Source organism: Vulpes vulpes, chromosome X (assembly GCF_048418805.1).
Source record: "Vulpes vulpes isolate BD-2025 chromosome X, VulVul3, whole genome shotgun sequence".
Classification (NCBI taxonomy): domain Eukaryota; kingdom Metazoa; phylum Chordata; class Mammalia; order Carnivora; family Canidae; genus Vulpes; species Vulpes vulpes.
This window is the reverse complement of record NC_132796.1, coordinates 32539860-32550077: the sequence shown is the minus strand read 5'-3', so window position 1 is coordinate 32550077 and position 10218 is coordinate 32539860. Positions and strand designations below refer to the sequence as shown.

Below are 10218 nucleotides of genomic sequence, written 5' to 3'. Positions count from 1 at the left end.
ATTCTGCTGCATCCGATTGATCCGTGCAAGTCACAAGAAGAGCCCAAATTCAAGGGGTAAGCCTACAGACTCCTCCTCTTTTTAAAAAGATTTTATTTATTTATTCATGAGAGACACAGAGAGAGAGGCAGAGACACAGGCAGAGGGAGAAGCAGGCTCCTTTCAAGGAGCCTTTTGTGGGACTCGATCCTGGGTCTCCAGGATCACACCCCAGGCTGAAGGTGGCACTAAACAGCTAAGCCACCAGGGCTGCCAGAGTCTTCCTTTTGACAGAAGAAACTGCAAAGTCACATTGCAGAGGAGATGGATACAGAGACACGTAGAAAATTGAGGCCAGATTGCAATCAATTTAAGCATTATTTGCTTTTTTTAAAAGCAAGGAAAAAGAACTGCTCTATTTTATTTTAATATTCCCCATTTCATTTCTCTCCCTGTAGTTAATGCTGATACCATCTGTTTGTGTTTTATTTTTTCCCTATTCCCAACTCCTCACCCTTTGATATACAATACCTTAAAGAAGATGTCTCAAAATGCATTTTTGGATAAACCAAATGGAATGTAAAGGTTGCTGAACATTTGCTACAAAAGAAAAAAGTGCAAAAACTCATAGTTTTAAAGGATGTTTGACAGCCTACTTCCACTTTGAGTTGGATGTGGTCAAACTTGCTGTTACCCTCAATCTCAGTAAAGTCCTGGGCACATTTGCCCTCACAGAATGAAACAGCAAGTAATAAATGCAGCATGAAGTTGGCAACACAGACCTCTGAGTTTCATATTTTAGCTGTGGGCTATGCAGAGCCTCCAACTGGAAAACAGAGTGATCAGATAGGTCTGTGGTCCTTCAGTAGCCAGATCTGGAATGGCCCCTGTGAATAGTGTGCCCTGGGGGCCAAGTGCATTAGTTAACCTCAGGAGATGTTCAGATAGCATGGTTTTTACTCTTATCAACCTACCCAAGGAGCTCTGAAATTTGCTCTAAAAGCCTTTAGAAAGGACAAAGGTGACTCATGCCTCATGTCCCGAATTTTCCCCCCATCTGACCTGAAAGCGTGATGCTGAGCTGTTTCCATGTGAGTGGGAGGGTTAGAGATGTTATTGTTACTTAATTGGGAATGGCATGACTGAAAAAAGGAAGCGATGTTTAGTAATCGAGTGATCTAACATAATGGTAAACTTAGTGATTACTTAATCTTTGAATGCAATTCTAAAATTTATGAAGAACTTTTGAGCCTATATATATATATATATATATATATATATATATATATATAAATCAGGTTTACTGTATTTTCAGTAGTCTTCTCTGAAGGATAAATTTCAGAATAGAATACTTTGGGCGATTTCCAAATGTCAGACAGGCACAGCCTCCAGGTCACTAGTTCTGAGTACGATTGTGAAAATAAACTCACAGTCACCACTCTTCATGTACAGTCTTCCTTAGTACTTCCCCACAACACAGTAAACATAAAAAATTTGATCTCTTCTTAAACTATGGTATCCTGATTCCTTGAAAACTGGTCATCTGTTAACAATAATTAGTATTAATTAGAATATCCAATTGCTGAAACTACCTCATTCCTCATCAAGATGATAAAGACTACAGTTTCATTTATTTTTTAAAGATTTTATTTATTCAAGAGAGACACAGAGAGAGAGACAGGGACATAGGCAGACGCAGGACTCGATCCCAGGACTCTGGGGTCATGACCTGAGCCAAAGACAGACGCTCAACCACTGAGCCGCCCAGGTGCCCCAAGACTACAGTTTTAAAAGAATCTCAGGCCCTCTGGTTGATCTTTTGTAGAATTTTTAGAAATCTCTAAGGGTCAGACATTCTAGCCTCCACCAGCAATTTGTTTTTTACCCAAGAACACTTAGAGCTGTGAAATTCTGTCCTTTTTTTAACTTAGCTTCTTCCTCATGCAATGTTATTTCATAATACACACACACGATGTGGATAACTGGCCATTCTCTGCCAGATAGAAATACATTATAAATAAAATAAGTATCAAAAAGTAGATTTCAATTTCATAAATACTATTGAGTCATCCTAGAACCTTCTTTTCTCCAAGACAAATGATTTCATTTCTTGATAGGTCTGATTTTAGTTTAAAAGTAAAAATTAGGTTACATGAAATAAATGGTGACATAGGAGAACCTGGTCTCCCTCCCCACAAAGCTTAATAAGTAGACACCATCCATGGACAAAAACAGCTCTGGGGGAGCTCCAGGGCCCACATAGGACATTTTAGAAACACTGGAACAAAAAAGTGAGAGTAATCACACAAAAAGAGAAGGAAAACAGATTCATTCTGCCCACATCATTGCACCTCCCAGGCTAGCATTGTTCAACACCAAGAAAGAACTTCCTGGCTAGAAAGAGTTCCTCTTGCCCAAAAAGGGTTGAGTGACCAGCTTCCCCAGTCTCTTGGGATACTGCACAAAGGTTCCGCTTCACTGTCACCCCACCCAGACCTGCAAAGTTGAGATGTGTTGAGCCAGCTAAGAATAAGGAAGAAAAGCAGAGGCTGTTATTAGCAAACACACAGCAGCAGCAATCATTGTTCCCAGAGACCCACTGTGCAGAAAAGCTGCAGGTTTTGTCACTGATGAAGCCAAAAGTCTGCACAGATGCCACAGACCCTGTGCACATCTCTCCAGCTTGTGCCCCACAGGTTATTCATTTGCTGAACCCAGCTGATTGAGTCTCTCCTGACCTTCCCCCCTCTCAGCACCACCATGGACCGAGACCAGCACCTGCAGCCATTGAAGTCTCTGTGGCTGGGCCACCCATCGGAGCCCCCATCCACAACCACCAGAGGCCAGGAGCCCTGCTCACAGCCAGTGCTAGCTTCTGCAGCCACACGAATGGAAGACATGAGACTAGGGCCCTCCTTGATGATCCCACTACCGGTGCCTGCTCTGAAGGCTAGCACCTTCAGCTGTGCACCTGCCCACCATTGTCCTGACCCAGTCACTGGCCTCTACTGCAGCCAGCAAGCACAGGGGAAATGTGTACAGCCATGAGTGAGTGCGCCAACAACCAGGGCTTTTGCAGCTACTTGTGGGCCCAGATCAGGCCCTGTCTTCCATCACTGGCCAGCATGACCATGCCTACCTAGAGCTAGCCCATCCAGCTTTTATGTGTACACCCCCAGCCAGAACCTGTCACCAGCGTGCACTCCTGTGGCAAGGGTATGCAGCCACTGGAGAGTACAACAATAGTCAGGTCCTCTGCAGTTGCTAGTGAGCCCATAGTTAGCCCAGCCCTTGCTACCTGCCCTGGTGCCCATCAACTGGAGTATGTCTGCAACTGGCCCCAGCCACCGCATAAGCACCTGCAGCTGGCCCCCATAGTTAGGTCTGCATATACCACCAGGACACCACCACTGCCTACCTTGATCCTTAACTCCTGGAACTGGAGGTGTTACTGAGGATCTCAATGGCACTGTAGACTCACAGCCACTGTAGATTCCTCACAGTGCTCACTAAGGACCACATAGTTATTGATGCTATGGGTCCCAGTGGACTGAGCCAAAGAGATAGAATACTTTTCTCCAGATCTGGTGCTGCCATGTACCCCCACGCTTGGCACTTGCACCGCTAGACCCAGTGGATTACAACTTGATCCAATGTGCCCCCACACACAGGTGAAAAGTTTCCCTTACTGAATTCAGTCCATAAAGCCTGAGAGAGAGGTGACTGTTTCTTCAAATGTGCAGACACCAATGCAAGGCTACAGGGATCACGAAGAATCAGGGAAACATGATGCCACAAAGAAATACAGTAAAACCTCAGCAGCTGGCCCCAAAGAAATGGAGAACCAGGAATTGCCTGACAAACAATTCAAAATAATTATTCTACAGATGCTCATAGAGCTATAAGAGAACTCAGATAAACAATTTAATAGTATCAGGAGGGATGCCTGGGCTCAGTGTTTGAGCATCTGCCTTCTGGTCAGGATGTGATCCTGGAGTCCTGGGATCGAGTCCCACATCAGGCTCCCAGCAGGGAGCCTGCATCTCCCTCTACCTGTGTCTCTGCCTCTCGCTCTCTGTCTCTCTTATGAATAAATAAAATATTTTTAAAAATAGTATCAGGAAAGCAAGATAAAAATGAAATGAGGAACACTACAAAGAGATTTTTAAAATGATGAAAAAGAACCAAGCAGAAATTTTGTAGCTAAAAAATAAAATGACTGAATTAAAGAATCCAATTAAGAGCTTCAACAGCAGACTGGAGCAAGCAGAATAATCAGTGGGCTAGAAGACAAATCAATTGAAATTATCTAGTCAAGGAGAAAAAAAAAGAACGAAAAAGAATGAAGAAAGCTTAGGTAAGTTGTAAGACACCCTAAAAAGAAATAATGTATACATCATTGGAGGCACAGAAGAGGAAGAGATGGGGAAAGGGATAGAAAGCTTATTTAAAGAAATAATGGCTGAGAATTTCTCAACTCTGGGAAGAGATTTGAATATCCAAGTTCATGAAGCTAAAAAGTCACCTAAAGATTTTAATACAAAACAATTTTCTTCAAGATACATAATAAAACTGTCTAAAACAAAAGACAAAAAGAGAATTTTAAAAGCAGCAAGGGAAAAAAATCTCATACAAGGAAACCCCTGTAAGGCTATTAGCTGATTTCTCAGCAGAGACCTTATCGGCCAAGAGAGAATGGGATCATATATTCAAAGTGCTGAAAGAAGGTGCCAACCAAGAATACCTTACCCAACAGCACTCCTTTACAGAATTGAAGGCAAAAATAAGGATTCTCTCTAATAAACAAAGCAAAGGGACTTTATCACCAATAAATATACCTTATAAGAAATGCTGAAAAGAGGCAGAGCCGAGAATGGGAGCGGAGGGGAGCTTCTGAGCAGCGCCCCAGCCTCCTCTCCTCACCGTACCTTGCTCTCGCAGCCTGCCTGCCCTGCTGCTTGTGACCCTCCCAGAACAACTTCCACCATGGCCACCTCTGCGAGTTCCCACTTGAACAAAGGCATCAAGCAGGTGTACATGTCCCTGCCTCAGGGCGAGAAAGTGCAAGCTATGTATATTTGGATTGACGGGACTGGAGAAGGATTAGGTTGCAAGACCCGGACCTTGGACAGTGAGCCCAAGGGTGTTGAAGAGTTGCCTGAATGGAATTTTGATGGCTCTAGCACCTTTCAATCTGAAGGCTCCAACAGTGACATGTATCTTGTCCCTGCTGCCATGTTTCACGACCCTTTCTGCAAAGACCCCAACAAGCTGGTATTCTGTGAAGTCTTCAAATACAACAGAAAGCCTGCAGAAACCAATTTAAGGCATACCTGTAAACGGATAATGGACATGGTGAGCAACCAGCACCCCTGGTTTGGAATGGAGCAGGAATATACTCTCATGGGCACATATGGGCACCCTTTTGGTTGGCCTTCCAATGGCTTCCCTGGGCCCCAAGGTCTGTACTACTGTGGTGTGGGAGTGGACAAAGCCTATGGCAGGGATATCGTGGAGGCTCACTACCGGTCCTGCTTGTACGCTGGCATCAAGATTGCTGGGACAAATGCTGAGGTCATGCCTGCCCAGTGGGAATTCCAGATAGGACCCTGTGAAGGAATCGACATGGGAGATCATCTCTGGGTGGCCCGTTTCATCTTGCATCGTGTATGTGAAGACTTCGGAGTGATAGCAACCTTTGATCCTAAGCCCATTCCCGGAAACTGGAATGATGCAGGCTGCCACACCAACTTCAGCACCAAGGCCATGCGAGAGGAGAATGGTCTAAAGTACATTGAGGAGTCCATTGAGAAACTGAGCAAGTGGCACCAGTACCACATCTGAGCCTACGATCCCAAGGGAGGCCTGGATAATGCCTGGCGCCTAACTGGATTCTATGAGACATCCAACATCAACGACTTTTCTGCCAGCGTGGCCAACCGTGGTGCTAGCATCCGCATTCCCCGGACTGTCGGCCAGGAGAAGAAGGGTTACTTTGAAGACTGTCACCCCTCTGCCAACTGCGACCCCTTTTCGGTGACAGAAGCCCTCATCCGCACATGTCTTCTCAACAAAACTGGCGATGAACCCTTCCAGTACAAAAACTAAGCGGACTAGACTTGGCAGCCATCGAACCCCTCCTAATTCTCCATCCTGCCTCCGTGTTTGCCCCTCTCTTGACTGTCCTAATAGCTGTAACTCAAAGGGCAGAATATCAAGGTCTTTTTTTATTCCTCATGCCTAGTTAATATCTCTTGCTTTCTTTGGCCAGGATAGAGGGGTCAAGCTCTTAATTTTTTACACCCTCCCCCCTTTTTTTCCCTGTCACTGAAAGCGGTCTAGTATGTTAGTAGGGAGGGGGTAGGGAGACATAACCACTGTTCCCATTTAATCAGGTGTGTTTGTCCAATAGGCATAGCTATCCAGAGAATAGTGTTTGTGAAGGGAGGGGGAGGGCTCTTTCTTCGAGGTAGCTGAGTGTTGAGGTGGGGGAGGGTTACTTACTCTGGGGTTAGGTTAGGATTTCCCTTCCTGGTGGGAAGTTCCACTTCGAATAAAGTTATAACCAACTTTCTATTAAAAGTGAGACTTATGAGAGAATCAGGCGGGAATGTGCCTCCCATCCTCCTGGTGCAGGGCTTCCCCTGCCTGGGGTGAGATAGCCCTCACCTGAAGACAAGCTCAGTGTAAGGATGGATTGACCTACCTTAGCAGAAAAAGTTCTTATTGCTTGGTCCTCCATTTATAACACAAAGCAAGAGTAGTATTTTTATATTTAAATGTAAAAACAAAAAAATTATATATATGGGTGTGCAGATATGTGTGGTTTTTTTTCCTAAAGGAGGAAAAACATTCTGGTCATGGAGAGCCAGATTTGAGGTGAATAGTCTGGAAATAAGGATCTCCTACTGAGTGGAGACTTGGTTTTCCCTCACTGCCACTATAGGACTCCCATGTGCCCTGCCCACCCTTCTGCAATTGGGGGTAGACACCAGTCGGTTGACAGGTGGAAAGCACGGTGTAGAAGGAGGAGTCACCTGAGCCCCATGGCTTTGGTTTAAAAGACGCACATGTACACACAGAGGTTTAGAAATAAAGGGCTGGCTGGTCAACTTGCATGTTACTGACAAGGGGTTATTGGGATTATTTTCTGATGGGACTAGCATGTCATTAAAGCAGGCCTTTTGATATATCAAAACTTTTTAAAAAGGAAAAAAAAGAAATGCTGAAAAGAATTCTTCAAGCTGAAACAAAAGGATGCTAATTAGCAACATGAAAACATGTAAAAATATAAAACACACTGGTAAAGGTAAGCACAGAGTCGGTTATAGACTCCTCTAATACTATAATATAGCAACATGTTAACTACTTAGCTTTAGTATAAAGGTTAAAGGAAAAAAGTATTAAAAATAGCTATAGCTTCAACAAGTTGTTAATGATTATACAACATAAAAAGATGTAAATGATGACATCAAAAACAAAAGGAGGAATAAAGGCTTACAGTTTTTGTATGTGATCAAAATTAAATTGTTATCAGTGTAAAATAGACTGATACATATGTATGTATATGATGTTTAATGTAAACCTCATGGGATCCACAAAACAAAAATATACAATACATACACAAAAGATAAAGAGAAGGGAATCAAATCGCAGCACTATGGAAAATCATTAATTTACAAAGGAAGGCAGTAAGAAAGGAGGAAAGAAAAATGGAACTACAAAATGGCCAGAAAACATTTTAAAAGATGGCATTAGTACATCCTTGCTTATCAATAATTATTCTAAATGTTAGTGGATTGAATTCTCCAATCAAATGGCACAGTGGCTGGATGGATAAAAAATAAGATCCAACTGTATGCTACCTACAAGAGAGTCTTCAGCTTTAAGAACACATATAGGCTGAAAAAGATGGCAAAACATATTCCACACAAGTGAAAATCAAGAGAAAACAGAGGTAGCTATGCTTACATCAGAAAAAATTGACTTTAAGCCAAAAATAGTAATAAGAGACAAAGATGGTAATATAATAATAAAGGGATCAATTAGTCAAGAAGATATAACAATCATAAATATATATACACCCAACATTAGAGTCTCTAAATTTATTAAGCAAATTTTAACGGATCTGAAAGAAAAACTAGAAAATACAGTAATAGTAGAGGACTTTAATATCCCACTCTCAACAATGGACAGACCATCCAGAAAGAAAATCAAGGAAACATTGGATTTTAACCATACTTTCGACCAAATGGAAATAACAGACACATACAGAACACTCTATCCAAAAGCAACAGAATAAATATTCTTCTCAAATGCACACAAAACATTCCCCAGGATAGATCAAATAATAGGTCATAAAACAAGTCTTAACAAATTTAAGAAGATTGAAATCATAAGGGTCTTCTGACCACAATGGTACAAAGCCAGAAATTGATAGCTGGAGAAAACTGGAAAATTTACAAATATGTGGAGATTAAGCAAATACTTCTGAATAACTAATGGGTCAAAGAAGAAATCAAAGATAAGTTGAGAAATATCCCTAAACAGAAAAAAATGGAAGCCCAACATATTAAAACCTATGGGATGCTGCAAAAGCAGTTCTAAGAGGGAAGTTTATAGAAATAAATGCTTACAGAAACAACTAAAATAAACAACCTAACTTTAATTCTCAAGGAACTAGAAATGGAAAAACAAACTAAGCCCATAGTTAGCAGAAGGAAGGAAATGAAGACCAGAGCAAAAATAAATAAACACCAGAGAACACAGAAAATATCAATGAAACTAAGAGCTGGTATCTATGTTAAGATAAACAAAATGACAAAAGTTTAGTTAGACTAACTCGGAATAAAAGAGATGTGACTCAAAAAAAAAAAAAAAAGAGATGTGACTCAAATAAATAAAATCAGAAATAAGAGACATTACAACCGATACCCCAGAAGTACAAAGGATCATGAGAGAATACCATGAATAATTATACACCAACAAACTGGATAATCTTGAAGAAATGGATGAATTCCTAGAAACATTCAAGCTACCAAGCCTGAATCATAAAGAAATACAAATCTGAAGAAACCAAGAAAGGAGATTGAATCAGTAATCTAAAACCTCCCAACACAGTAAACTCTAGGACCAGATGGTTTAACTCGTGAATTCAACCAAACATTTAAAGAATTAACCCAGGGGTGCCTGAGTGGCTCAGTCGGTTGAGCATCTGACTCCTGGTTTCAGCTCAGCTCATGATATGAGGGTCCTGAGATCAAGCCCTGTGTTGGCCTGCTGGCTTGCTGGAGTCTGCTTGAACATTCTCTTCCTCTGCCCCTCCTCCATCTTGTGTGCATGCTCTCTCCCTCTCTAATAAATAGATAATAAAAAAAAAAAGAATAAGAATTAACACAAATCTATCCCAAACTCTTCCAAAAAAACTGAGGAGGGAGCATTCCCAAACTCATTATAGAAAGCCAGCATTACCCTGATACCAAGGCTGGGTAAGAACATCACAAAAAATGAATACAGTTATAGGTTAATAACCCTAATGAGCACAGATGCAAAAATTCTCAACAAAATACCAACAAACCAAATCCAACAGAACATTAAAAGGGTCATACACCATGATCAAGTAGGATTTGTCCCTGAGAGCCAAAGATTATTCAATATACAGAAATCAATAAATATAATATACCACATTAATACAAAAATAAAAATCATGTGACCATCTCAATAGATGTAGAAAAAATATTTGACAAAATACAAAATCCTTTCTTTTTTTTTTTTTTTAGTTTGCTTTGTATTTTTTTATTTTTTTATTGGAGTTCAATTTGCCAACATATAGCATAACACCCAGTGCTTATCCCATCAAGTGCCCCCCTCAGTGCCCGTCACCCAGTCACCCCAACCCCCCACCCACTACCCCTTATTCATCTCCCAGAGTTAGGAGTCTCTCATGTTCTGTCACCCTCGCTGATATTTTCACTCATTTTCTCTCCCTTCCCCCTTTATTCCCTTTCACTATTTTTTATATTCCCCAAATGAATAAGACCATATAATGTTTCAAAATCCTTTCATGATAAAATATTCTCACAAATTGGGTATAAAATGAAGATGCCTCAATATTGTCAAGGCCATACATGACAAGCCCACAGCTAACATCATACTCAATGGTGGAAGATTGAAAGCCTTTCCTCTAACATCAAGAACAGGACAGGGGTGCCTACTCTTTTTACTTCTATTCAACACAGT

General features: G+C 41.4%; 1 pseudogene; it reads left to right on the top strand.

Moving 5' to 3' along the window:
• Nucleotides 1–4926: 4926 nt before the first annotated feature.
• Nucleotides 4927–6216, top strand: LOC112929921 (glutamine synthetase pseudogene; annotated as a pseudogene).
• Nucleotides 6217–10218: the final 4002 nt, after the last annotated feature.